This window comes from Lepisosteus oculatus, chromosome 19 (genome assembly GCF_040954835.1).
Source record: "Lepisosteus oculatus isolate fLepOcu1 chromosome 19, fLepOcu1.hap2, whole genome shotgun sequence".
Taxonomy (NCBI): domain Eukaryota; kingdom Metazoa; phylum Chordata; class Actinopteri; order Semionotiformes; family Lepisosteidae; genus Lepisosteus; species Lepisosteus oculatus.
Window position 1 is genome coordinate 8,187,928 of NC_090714.1, and position 13,339 is coordinate 8,201,266.

General features: G+C 36.1%; 1 protein-coding gene across 1 annotated transcript in view; it reads left to right on the plus strand.

Moving 5' to 3' along the window:
- Positions 1–13,339, plus strand: part of hs3st4 (heparan sulfate (glucosamine) 3-O-sulfotransferase 4) — a 134,583-nt gene that overhangs the window by 16,776 nt on the left and 104,468 nt on the right. The gene's annotated exons all lie outside the window — the stretch shown is intronic.

Below are 13,339 nucleotides of genomic sequence, written 5' to 3' on the forward strand. Positions count from 1 at the left end.
CTGTAGCCATTCTTTAAGCCTCCTCTTAAATCTAGTTGGCAGTGAGTTCTCTTTCTGTTGTTCTGAATGTTTACCTGGGATAAACTAAGGAAAACCTCAAGGCTTTAGCATGAAACTGGCATATTAATTAACCAACTAAAGTAACAAGGACACAGAAATAGTATTTCTGTCACAGATTGATGTATCAGAAGGATACAATTCTAAAAACCTGACCTCGTTGCTTTTTTGGAGGTGGCATTGTCTTGAAGCTGGGAGTATGCCTGGGAGAAGGCAATTGAATCCTGGATATAAGATACTCAATGATGAGAACATACCACAGTGATCATGAATTTAGAGCTGGCTACTATACATATATTGTGTGGGTTATATGTGTAGTACCACAGAGCATTGATTATGTATATAGTAGCTCTAAATTTTCTGTGGTAATTCTGATCTACAACTGATTTTTATGTGATTCTAAACCAAACAATGTAAAAAAAGAGAGACCTGAACTAAAGCATTATATATTTTTATATTAAACAGTACTGTGGTAATTAGATGAGCATGGCAAACAGATATAGACATATTCGAGAAGAAGTGACACATCTTTGCACACATTATTGTCATTCAGTAAAGTAATTTTAAAATATAAATTATTTTTTGTTGGTGTATGTTGAAGAAGTAGGTTTTATATTGTGTCAGAGATTAGCTTTTGTTTTATACTCTTTAAAGTAAAAGTTTTGATTGTGACAAGTTTTGTTTTAGAGCTGTCCTTGATCTTTGAGGATGAGGATTCATTGCAAAGTTACTTTGTATTTCATTCATTCATTCATTCTTTCATTGCAATGGTACTTTGCAGTAGTTTTCTGGTTTACTACTTAATCCACAGCCTCACATAAAAATGTGATTGTGGTTCTTTCTGGTGCTTTTGTCTTACTAATGAATCCATGTACTTTTTACTGTCTACGTACAGTAGGTGCATTGAACTCTAGTAGCAGAGATAAAGTAATAAAAGTAGTACATGCAAAGCCCACAAGTCTTCTAAAAGACTCAAAATATAATACATAACTCAGTTAGTGTCAGTTCACAAGGTACAACATGGTTTTCAGTTATTAACATTTTGTTAAGTACGTCGTTCATATGTCAGTTATGAATTAATAAATTAAGACAACCTACTAAAACCTTGTAAGCTGCAATGTGACATCTCCTGTCTTCTCCTTCATTTCCAGTCTAATCATTGCTTTAGTAGCAATTGCAGATCACTGGACTTATCAGTATGACAGTCTGAATCCTTAAGTGAAAGTACATTTTTATAGATTTGTTTCTTTCCTGATCATATGTGTATTTTATACTGGTTATACAGCCTCAAAGAAGCTGCTCATTATGTAGTATATTGTACCTGTGTTTTTTCACTCATTTGTTTTACTTAATTTTATCATGTACTGTACATTTTTATATTTTACGTTTATTTTTGTATATGGCATGGTGGTGGCACCGTAGTTAGCATTGACCTCATAACAGCATTGCATCACTAGGGCCCTAAGTTCAAATCTGGATCTGGGCTGGTATCTGTATGTTCTTTCTGTGCTCATGTGAGTTTCCTCCTAGTGCCCTGGCTTCCTCCCACAGTCCAGAGACATACTGGTGTGTTAATTGGCTTCTGGGAAAACTGACACTGGTGTGTGTTTTTGGTCTTTTTGTCGGCCCTGTGATGGACTGGGGTCCCATCCAAGGTGATCCTTGCCTTACACCTGTCATTTTCTGTATTGGGTCTGGCTGCCCTGCAGCCCTGTATTGGAAGAAGCCTTTAGAAAATAGATGGATGGATGCGGATTTAGATTGCTAAAAAACTAGTTGGTTAATTGATTTCATTTTAGGAGGATGTTATGACTACAGAGAGGAGTGTTCACTCCCAAATTAGCACAGGTGAGATGCTGGATGGAGAAAATACCTGAGAAATGAGGGACATCATATGAAAAGTGATGAGTCACAATGATGGCTGAGAAGCAAATAAAATATGAATGAGAAAGAGAGATATAAAGTTTTTTTTATTAGCCCTTACTGCTGCACTGTTCTCTGGCAGTCTGTTAGCTTGTGTTTTTAATTTGATGGCAATTTTATTATCGTGGTAATTCTGTAGTCACTTTACTGTACACGCAAAGAAAACCTGCTCTTACTGCTTGCTTTTAACCATCTTATTTGAAATGTGCTAATTATACCTTCATTTTATTGCTCTCATTTTCACAGTCTTGCTCATTGCAAAATGTAATAATGAAATTAAAATAAAAAATGCTCTAATGCTCTTAATGCTGTAATGATTTTCCTCTTCCAGTGACTGGTGTTGTACTGAAATTAATGTATAGAACAACAATGAAGGGTAAAGCAGGGATTTTACAAGGTTCCTTCAAATTTTAAGTGATTATTGTTAGTTTGATATGTGGTAAAATGTTTAACAGAATATTTATACACTTTAAGGTGGTTTAACTCATTAAAACAAGTTATAACAGAAGCATTTCAGGATGATTTAGATCAGTGGTTACTGCAGCCAGCACCCCTTTGGTTCTCAAAATATGTTATCACACCTCTTATCAAAAATCATTGAAGTAGGTCAGTTCTTTAAACAGTATCAAAACTATAGAATGAAAGAGATAGCATTGTATATTTAATTTAGTTTTGTTGTAAAATAAGAATACATGAAAAACATACTTTTTTAACATTTAAAAAACATAGTTCTGAAAAAAAAGATGTATACACAAGTGCTTAATTTGTGTTTTCAGTATTTTACTTTCTAAAAACATCTGGCATTTATTGCACCCCCAGGGAGTATGTGCACCCCAGCTTAAGAACTGATTTAGATGTTTAGCAATTAGCTATAATCAACAGCACTTAATTATGTCCAGTGGAGGAAATGTAGAGTAACCCTTACCCGTAGTACAAGTGTTCCATTGCACCAAGACTTACCCAATACTTAGCCTTGACCTTATAAATAGTAGTCTGCGACTTACATTAATTCCTTTAATTGGTCCTTTTACCCTTGACATATTAAATCTCTTATATACAGTATGTAATTAATTTACATAATATACAGTAAAGGTTTATTTCAAAGGAAAAGAAAAGAGATGCAACTGTGGAGCCTTCTTCAGGTGCCAGGTGTCAAGTCTTCAGGAGCCTGAAGAAGGCTCCACAGCTGAAATGTTGCATCTCTTTTCTTTTCCTTTCAGTGTGAAATAAACCTCTACTTACTCCTTTGCAGCCTATTCATGCTCATGCAAATACCTACTTGAACCTATGCAGTGATGTATTGTATATACATACAAAATAATACAATCAAAAATATAGTACACCGCAGTAAAATCACAATGAAAGAATGACGGAATGAAAGGGTGGGATAATGATATAACCACAAAATATGCAGTATTAAACCACTTTACCATGGTAATTTTTAACAATTGTCTTTGATATTAAGTAGCATCTATAGTGTGCAGAGATACTTCTCCCATCAGCTGACCTATTAAATGCTTTTCAATTCAAGTTACAGCTGCATGAACCATCTACTGTGTGTTTTGAATGGAGATGCCTAAGAACAATAAGCTAGAATATTTTAAATTAATTTATTTGTATTAGTTTGAATGAAATTAACTGAGATCATTTAGATTTAAAAATCTGAGAACTGCTGTTAGAGATTGTATTTATCACTGTTATGTCTGGCCAGGGAGGAGAATGTGTTTTTCTTGCATATATTCATGATTTCAAGTCTTATCTGCTAGGCCTAATGAGCCATGAAACATGTTTTTAATTAACTCTCTATTTTTCACTTCCATGCATCATTGGTGAAAGAATATGCAATATATAAAAATGCAATAATCATTGTTATTACACTTGGCTAAATGAAATGCAGTGCTCAGAAGCCCTTTCACTCTCACAAAAATATAAAGAGATTAGGTCGCATCTTTGGACTCATATCTACTTTGGCAGAGGAATTGAGGAATTCACAGCTGAGAGATATTATCTGCTGGGGGCTCTGAAGAGCAAAGGTCTGATAATAATAATAATAATAATAATAATAATAATAATAATAATAATAATAATAATAATAATAATTCCTTTCACTTATAGAGCGCTTTTCTGGCCACTCCACTAAAAGCGCCTTACAGGTAATGGGGATCCCCTCCACCACCACCAATGTCCAGCATCCACCTGGATGATGCAACGGCAGCCATAGTGCACCAGAACACTCACCACACACCAGCTATCAGTGGGGAGGAGAGCAGAGTAATAATGCCAATTCATAGAGGGGGATTATTAGGAGACCATGACTGGTAAGGGCCAATGGGAATGGCTTCAGTGGGTTGCCAGTTGTGAGTTGCAGGGTGATATGGCTGCTGGATCTGTTGGTTCTGGATGGCCATTCCCTGGATGATGTATATTTTCAGTCTTTGACATAAGTTATGGGCTGACTAGTTCAAAACATTTCTTGAGCACTACTAATGCAAAAAGGCCAGATATCTCAGGCATAATGAATTTGTAATTGGCACAAAACTATTGTAAGTTCTGAGACACCAAATAGGATCTGCTAACCTCTGTCCAGAAGTTCTAGAGAAGCATGGTTCTTTGTTTGCTCATAAAGCTGTGTGCCAGGGAATTTTCTCCATTATTTTCATGGCATGGAATGTGTTACATTTGCTCCTTTTTGTACTCATTGTCTCTATGTGTGTAACTTATCACTGATCTATTGACCTGAAATATACAGTATAAGCACGTGATTTACCTCAAAACCAGGAACATTTCTAGTCCAGACAAAATTTCAACCTCGTAATCAGTTATATTTGAAATGGCAAATAATACAAATTAAGATCAATGTGCATGTTCTCCCTCAATCAAACCTTTTTTATGTTCTACCAACACAGAAAACAAATAACTGAAGAATGATTTTGTGTGGTTCAATGTCGGGTAGGACACATACTGTATATGAATTTAGAAGCATGTCTTAACTCCGATCTTTTCAGCCACTTCAGTGAAATGTATAAAGGACAAATGACCCTTTTTTTAGAAAAGGTTGATATGCCATTGATATGAAAGCTTTTGTTTGCTACTACAATGAGCACTGCTTCTATATTTTGAAACATATACAGTAGTATTCATTTTTAGATTATCCTGGTTTGAAACAGTTCTGTTCCTTTCTATCAATTGCTGGTGCCTCTTTTCTGTCCAAACACATTTTCACCTGTGCAATCAGGTTCTTAGTTCTTTGATTTTCTTGTACTGCTGTTTGTTTTACCGTTGGCTGCTGTTCTTTGAAGAGCAGCTGACTTGTTTTAACAGTACAGATCTCACCTGCCCATCAACAGCCTTCCACTATCACAGATTGATCTCCAGAAACAATCAGGCTTTCATTTCAAGTAGATGCTTTCTTTTGTTGTGATTTAGTTTTACACTGTTGCAATATTAGATAAAAAAAAAGATCTGTTGGTGATAGCCTTGGAGCTGGGCCAAAATAAAACAGACTTCTTTGATTTTTTTTCTGACTCTCTTTAGATGGTACTAGGGTCTGTTGGTTATCATGAGGACCTGTGACAAAAAATCCTGGGATTTATGTCTTTGATAATGCTGCTTCTAGTGCAGGTGGCGTTTTCTTTCAGCAATTATTTTATAAGAACACTCTGTCTGAATCAGTCAAAACAGATGTCTCATCTTCAAAAGCAATAATTTACAATTATCACCTGACATTTAATATATGATTATACTGAAATGTCAGATACAAGTTATTCTTAAACTGCTGCTTTAATTATGTTTTTTAGACATAAAAAAACTAGGGATATTTTTTAAAATCTCGATAAAGTCAGGAGAGAAAAGGAGCAACGTTCATATTTTCTGATACACATATATCAGAGAGACAGTGTGGCAGCTCTGTTTTCTCTGGGGGTGATGCATTTTTAATAAGCACAGCTCATGAAAAGGTCATTAAAACAAAGTTGCAGCTTTTACAGAAAGAAAGCGTCTTCTTTGAGCATTTCTGTCTTCGTAATCTTTTGTTTACTTTTTTGACATGGTTAAAAGAAGAAAAATCAGTCGACAGCAACTATACCAGGATAAATGAACACCCAATTCAAACATTCCTGCCTATATGGTGTTTTTTTTTTCAATTTTGAATTGCCAATTATTTTTCTCTTTATCCTCTCCCAAATTCTGTTGCCTGCCTATCAGCTCAGCTAACAGCCAGAAGCATCGTACAAGCACAGCAGGCATGAAGGCAATGCCTGCCTTCCTTTGAAATGTGCACTTTTACACACTCCATGTCCTACGTTGCCCTGCAGGAATGTTAGTGTTAGTTAGGAGTGATGTAGCTTGTATTGACAGCACTGCAATCTCACAAACCTTTAACAGGAGACAGAGGCTGCCATTGTGTTGCAAGTAGGGAATATCCTGGCCAGCACAACCACAGAGACAACTGGTTACTGCACATCACTGCTGGGTTAATCCCAGTGTTCTAATAGTATAGCCCAGATTTAAACAGGTGATGTCTGGATTATGGGATTCATCCATGATTCCAACTGGCTTTGCTGCTATGACCGCTGAGGAGATCACCATTCAGCTTTTACAGGTTTAAAATAAAGGAATATCAAGCAGATGTGTAGCTAGGGTTTTTATAATGTATCTTTTTTTGGTACATGAAACAGAAAACAGAACTGGTTTTAGTTCATGATTTGTGCACAGGTTCTATTTAGCAGATTTTGAAATGCATTTATGTATTTTTTTGCCCAGGAGTAAATAATAGCAGCCATACTGCTTATTGTTTTTCTTTGTTCTCATTAATTGTTCAATACATTATGCACATGCGGGAAATTCTATTGAAAATTAGAGTTTAAAAATGAAAATGCAAATGAGTTTTGACTCTGTATCAAGCTGATCATTTGAAAATGAGGCAACAGCTTGGCTGCTGCTTCTCCTACTGGTTTCTGAGCTGTGTTGGACAGCTGTGGAAGTTACAAACGGAATAATGGATACCTGTGAGAGAACTGTAACAAAGGAACTCACTGAAGGGAGCTGCATTGTCATCAGAAGGCATCATACTCCTGGTTTATTAAGGTCAATGAGAGCCTGTGAATGAATGACTTCCCACTGTGACCTGTTCTCAGATATGCAATTTCTCCTATGAAAAAAAGTATTAATGTTCCATTGGGTTTTTTTTACACATACAGACTGGCTTTGTAGAAATTCTTGTTGGGAATCTTTTCATGCTTTGACTTTTCTTCTTTCCCTGAAACCTGTGCTTCGAAAGAATGAGTGTAGAACTAGACTTTTTTCTCTCTTGAAGTCATTTTGAAAAGCGATATGGAGTTATAATGCTGTGATATCCATCCTTATTAGGCTCAGTGAACACAATGGACATGAATCATGTTAGAGGTAAAAAAATTAGTTAGAACACATTAACTACCTGTGGTGATTCACAATGTCATAATGTTACAATAACGTAACTTTTTAGGGGCATATACCAGAGGTTATGTACCAAACTGTATGTTAGAGTCAAATACAAAAAGTTTGTCATGTTGAAAGCGAAGGTTTATAACCTACCTAAAAATGAATCTCATTAGAAGTGGAGTGATGATACAGGGTGACAGAAATTGGAGAGGTTCAGATACACAAAGATAAATTAACAATCGGTAATGAACATACAGTATGGGATTTATCCTGTGTGTTATTATCAAGAACATACTGGAATGGCACTATGCCAGTTCTCTATATTAGCTGTGCCATAATACTCTGATTTAAGATCAAGCAAAGAATTAAGTTCTCTCAGAGGTCAGATATTGTGCAGGCAGGCACCAAACATGTTTCCTCCCTCACTGTCCCATAAATAATAGCAAATAAATCTGTGATGAGCTGTAAATTCTCACAGCAAGATATTAGAGCTATCCTGGTGTGAAATGTAGACAGTTTTATAAGAAAGAAGAGATATTGCACTCACAGTGATAGAAGTCACATTCTTAACGTCTTATAAGCATGTGGCTCATGTCATTATTTTTATAAAGGGCTTCCTTCCCCTGCTTGACAGTAAACTACTGGAATGTGCTATAAGATATGTGAAAATGCAGTTTGCTTTATACATCAGTAATTAGTTCGTTTGATTTTCTAGACAGCCCCTAAACATTTTATCTCCTTTTTTCTTTTCTTGTAAGTAGAACCTAGTCTTTTTATCCTTTGAAATAGCGATATTAGAAATTGTTTTCAATTTTAAAAGACAGGATTGCTTATTTTCGGCGGTTACTATCAATTAAACACAAAAACAGAAAACAGCAATAGATTAATATGACATAATGGAAACACAGGAGGAGTTTACCCAATTCTTTGCATGAAAGGAATAAGATTTGCTAAATACAGTATCTCTGTCTTTCAGTATTATGTCTTTCTGAATCAGTCTAAAAAGAAGGTTGATATTTTTTAGTCTGTTTCAGAATCACTGTTGTGATGGTTGGATGTATAGTAGTGTTTGAGATTTTAGCCAGAATTTTTTAGCCTTTATACTAGTTTAGAACTACTATATCTTACACAGCACACTATTGAGATGGTTTTGTTGCCATCTATTTCCATCCCAGCTTGACCTACTACGGATTTTTAAATCCAATCTCTTTTGGAATTAATCCAGGGGTAGGAGTTGTATTAGTAATATGAGTATTTTTTTCTTTGTAAAAAATAACTTTTCACCAGCAAGTTAGCACATTCATATTTTTGGAAGTTCTACATACTGTACATACAAGTTCTAAAAAATATTGACTCTTTTTGTGTGAAAGCAAAATAGAAGGGCAGAGCAACAAAGATATTTTATCAGATTTCTGGGCCTGAAGGCTTTTAGCTTTTAGCTCAAAGATGAGAGAAAATTCTAAATTAATACAATGGAAGACACACTGTTAATAAAAACTTATAATAAGGGTTAATTTAAACTGTTCACATAGTATCATATGAAGGCTGTTTAAATGCACTAATGGCCTTATTTTTCAATTATTAATATTCCCTAATGAATATATTTTTTAAAAGAGCAATGTAAAATAAATCAAATATTATACTGCCTTGTTACTGTTTACTTGTGATTATCACATACAGTCCTGTATATTTAATTGGTACATTAGATATTTCTGGCAAGTGGTTTCTATGTTTTCATGTACTTTTTATTAGTTCTCAATTCACATTCAACAATCAGAATTAATACTTTGATTTTGTTATTTGAGCTCCTAAGCCATCTAGTTAAAATAAGCATTTAAATAAGTAAATGCAGCACTGAATGGGCTTTGCTTAGTGGGTTTTCACAGAATGTGTGTTTTTAGCTACAGTAAAGAAATCAGACTGTAATGTTCAATATTGTAAACCAGTTTCATTGCTTTTGTTTTTTAGGGTGTAATAATGGAAAGCCTGGAGGTTTTATCAACTATATATATTATTTTTTTCTAAATATCACAGGTCACCTCTAAAATGTTGAATGGGGAAGCTGTCCCTTACATTTTACTAACATGTTGATTAGTTGTGTTCTTTAAATCTAGTTGAGCCCTAGAAATCAAAATGATTACATAGGACCCATATAGATAATCAAAATTGCTACTGTATGACAATTATTGTGACAGTGCAAGGTCTTCTTGTATTTTCTGTAGTCCCCTCTGAGGAAAAAGGAAAGTAACTGCATCATTTGTCAAAATTTAAAGGTAAATGAGTAAATGGAAAAAAAAAACGTTGTGAAGAAAAGTCTTTCATCACAGCAGTGATACAGCTGAATGCATGATTGTGCTTTGCAGTTCAAGCCCACCTGCTGTTTAACATAGCATGAATTAAGCACCAGCTAAGTGTGTTGAATCCTGAGTGCCACATTGGACCAGAGAGGTACAATATCTACCAGAAAACAAACTTCATTTTTCAAAGGGAATACTAAGCTGAAGTAATGTTTTCAGAAAAAACTCAAATGAATACGATTATGGAGTATTACAAAGAATTTGCCTAAAAATGTAGAACATACACTCAAGAATATGAAGTAGAAACATTAAAATGAGGAACTCATACCAAATAACTTGGTGCAAAAAGCACCAAACATGTGAAATTCAAATTTATACCACCCTGTGATACAACAGGAATTTTAACATTTAGTCCCTCTCGTAAGGAGAATAAGCCATTAGAGAGATGGTAAAGGAAATTATAGAAACTGTGGCACCTATTTTTTCTTTCATTCTGGGAAGAAAGGTATAAAAAATAGCTCCTGTTTTCAAGCAAATGGAAGAGATTGGTTGAATCACTGCATCAGTGAAAAACTGTAGAACTGGTGAAGCCAAACCTGTACAGAGGTCCTGTATTTCTTCACTATTTCTTTAAGAGGAATAGCTGTATGCATTGGTTTAAATTTAATAGAGATTATTTAAAGTTTTACTTTGGTATATCTGCAGAAGCTGATTTTTTTTGTATTCAACTGAAAAAAAAACAGAAAGAAGGTGAGAACAAGACTTAATGGTGGATTAAGTAATGATTTCTGCTGATAATCAACATGAAAGAGAGGGCAGATCTCAGCAGTATCCTTGGAGAATAAGGGATTGTTTTGTGTGGAGTAAGCAGAAGTCATTTTGAGGAGAAAGGGAAGCCTGCAGGTCTCCTGAGACTTGCAGTTTTCCCCCTGGGTGGAGAATGGATGGCTGGTCTATCCTGATCGGAAGAGCCTCATTATGGATTCTGTTTATCTTCCCTTACAATTAAAATTTAACTCTGCTGCTAAGTCTGCAGCACATCACTGGAGACTCCAGATGAAAGCTGATTTGTGGTGGCCTATGAAACCACAGATTGTGGGGGAGGTTTGTGCATGCATTGGGGGGGTACATTTTTAGCTATAAGCCATGTGAATTATGCAAACCTGTCTATTCTAATATTTATTATATAATATAACTTCAGATCTATCTTCAGACTTTATGAATATTTTTAAAACATGTCAGGAAAAGAGGCTCCTAATATTTCTTACATATTATTCTTTAATTCTCACCGAGCTACTGGGTGCTACTGTGTATAAAAGAGGAAACATGTAACTGTAACTGTTAGTTCCTTGGAAAAAGAAATCCCTTGGGCTGTACCAAAACACTCTCGTAAACAATAGTTGTACCAAATCAAAAATGTAAAATACAATCAACAGGTGTTAGGACACATACAGTATGTGAAGGGGTTAGCTCAGTGTTTCTCAGCCTTGGGGTTGCAGCCCCATGTGGGGTCGCCTGATGTGCAGATGGGGTCGCGGGAGACTTCTATGAACTGTTATTATGGATCCCACCGAAGTTCTAGGCAGGGAAATTTGAAGTTCAGTACATTAAAAAAAAGTTCTAATTGGTTTTGAAACATACCATAATTTCAATATATTTGATTTGGAGCTCCCCTAATGCTCATGAAAATAGAAAGTGTGTGCCCTGTACTCTGAAAGTAACCATGACAACTTGCACGACCGCTCGTAACCCAAATGCAGCCTGTCAAACCAACGTCACCCACTATTCCGTGTCCTATGGTAGCTAGCGTTACGCATTTTAGTTAATAAGCCAGCAAAATTAAGAAATTTAATTTCTTTATCCGGTCGCCTCCACCTCGACACCGACATTGGCCAGTGAAACCGATGTTGAACCTGAGATCCTGAAGTGTAAACGAGCAAAAATGCCGAATCATTTCTTCAGTACGGATTAACGAGTTTCCGGGAAAACAACGAGGAAAGACCTAAACGTTTGCTGTGTGGTAATATACTCTCCACAGAGTGTATGAACCCAAACTCAAAAGACACTTCGAGACCACTCAAAAGGAATACTTGGGCAAGCCAAAATCTTTTTTGAAAGAAAATATGATGAGTTGAATAGGCAGCATATGCAGTTTAGAATAACCATGACAGTTAACGAGAGGGTTTTGAGAGGGTTTTTTGTAGTTATTTACCGCATTGCTAAAACTATGAAGTCACATACTGTACCATTGCTGAGACTGTGATTCTGCCAGCAGCAATTGACATGGTATTTGCATATTGACAGCAGATGTTTGAAAGATATAGAGCTAAATAACCTGATTAATGTATACCTGCATAATGCTATCGTAAAAATGTTTTTTAATATTTTCTCTCTATTACACATTTATGGATAAGGTTTAAAAGCACTGTGTTTGGTTGGTTTGGTAAATATATGTCATGGTTTGTGAGCTCTATCTTACCTGTGTTTTGTGTGTGATGTGGCTACTTATGTGGAATTCAGGACACAATTAAAATAAAAGGAAAGGGATAAACATGCTTTTATACATGTAATAACAAGTCTGTTATGGTATAATATAGAACTGTTATCTATAGTAGCCTTTTGTTGACTAAGTATTCTGGCTCGGCCCGCAAACCCCAGAGATTTTCCCATTTGGCCCACTTGTTAGTTTAATTGAATAGCCCTGTGTTAGGGATTCGGTACGAGGGACCGAACCAGTGAGTGAACCCACTTGCAGGAGCGAACAAGGCCAAGCCGTAATCCGAAAGCAAGCCGTAATCGTAGGAACGAGCCGAGAGTCCAGGGGAAGCCAGATATCCGAAAGGGAACGAGTACCGAAGCCGAAGCGTGATCCGAAGTCGTAGTCAGTAGAGCAATCCGATAATCCAGGGGTAGCCAGTGATCCAAAACAGAGCGAAAGTAACCAAGCCAAACCGAGATCCGAAAAGCCGAAGTCCAAAGGGAAAAGCCGCAAACCGAAAGCCAAGACGAACACAGGGTAGAAGTAGGAGTAGCGCAACCAGGAAGCTTGAAAGGAAAAACCAATACTGAGCAACGAGGTAGGGAAGGACAGGTGTTTAAGTAGGATGAGACGGGGGTGTGGTGGTGAATGGGAAAACTAATAGGTGCACTGATGGATAGGAGCTACGCCTACTTCGGCCTCCTCCGTTGCCGGGAGGCAGGGATCGTAACACTCTGCTCTCATTAATGGGGTTGTGGGAATTTTGGGACCTAAAAATGGGGTCACTCTGCTAAATCTCAAAACTCCTTCACTTTGGCTCATTCTTGCTTCAGCCATGACAGCTTTAATCCCAAATGTTGGGAAGTAAGTCCCATCTTTCCTTGCAGTTTGATCCATTTTAATGATTTCCTGGAAATTTGAGTTTCTGTACAACAAAGCAGTTATTGGAACAAAAACACCAATGACATGTATTAGATTAATTAAGCATTTCTTTATGTAGGATTCTGAATAATCCAGTAATGGATGTTGGCCTTGAATTAGACCCAAACACGAAATTGATCCTATTGCGACTTTCTATTTAATAGGAGTCATAGCTGTTACTTGTAACTTTAAACTGAAACTTAATTTTCACCAAAAGTTCATTTTAGTGTGATTTCATACACTA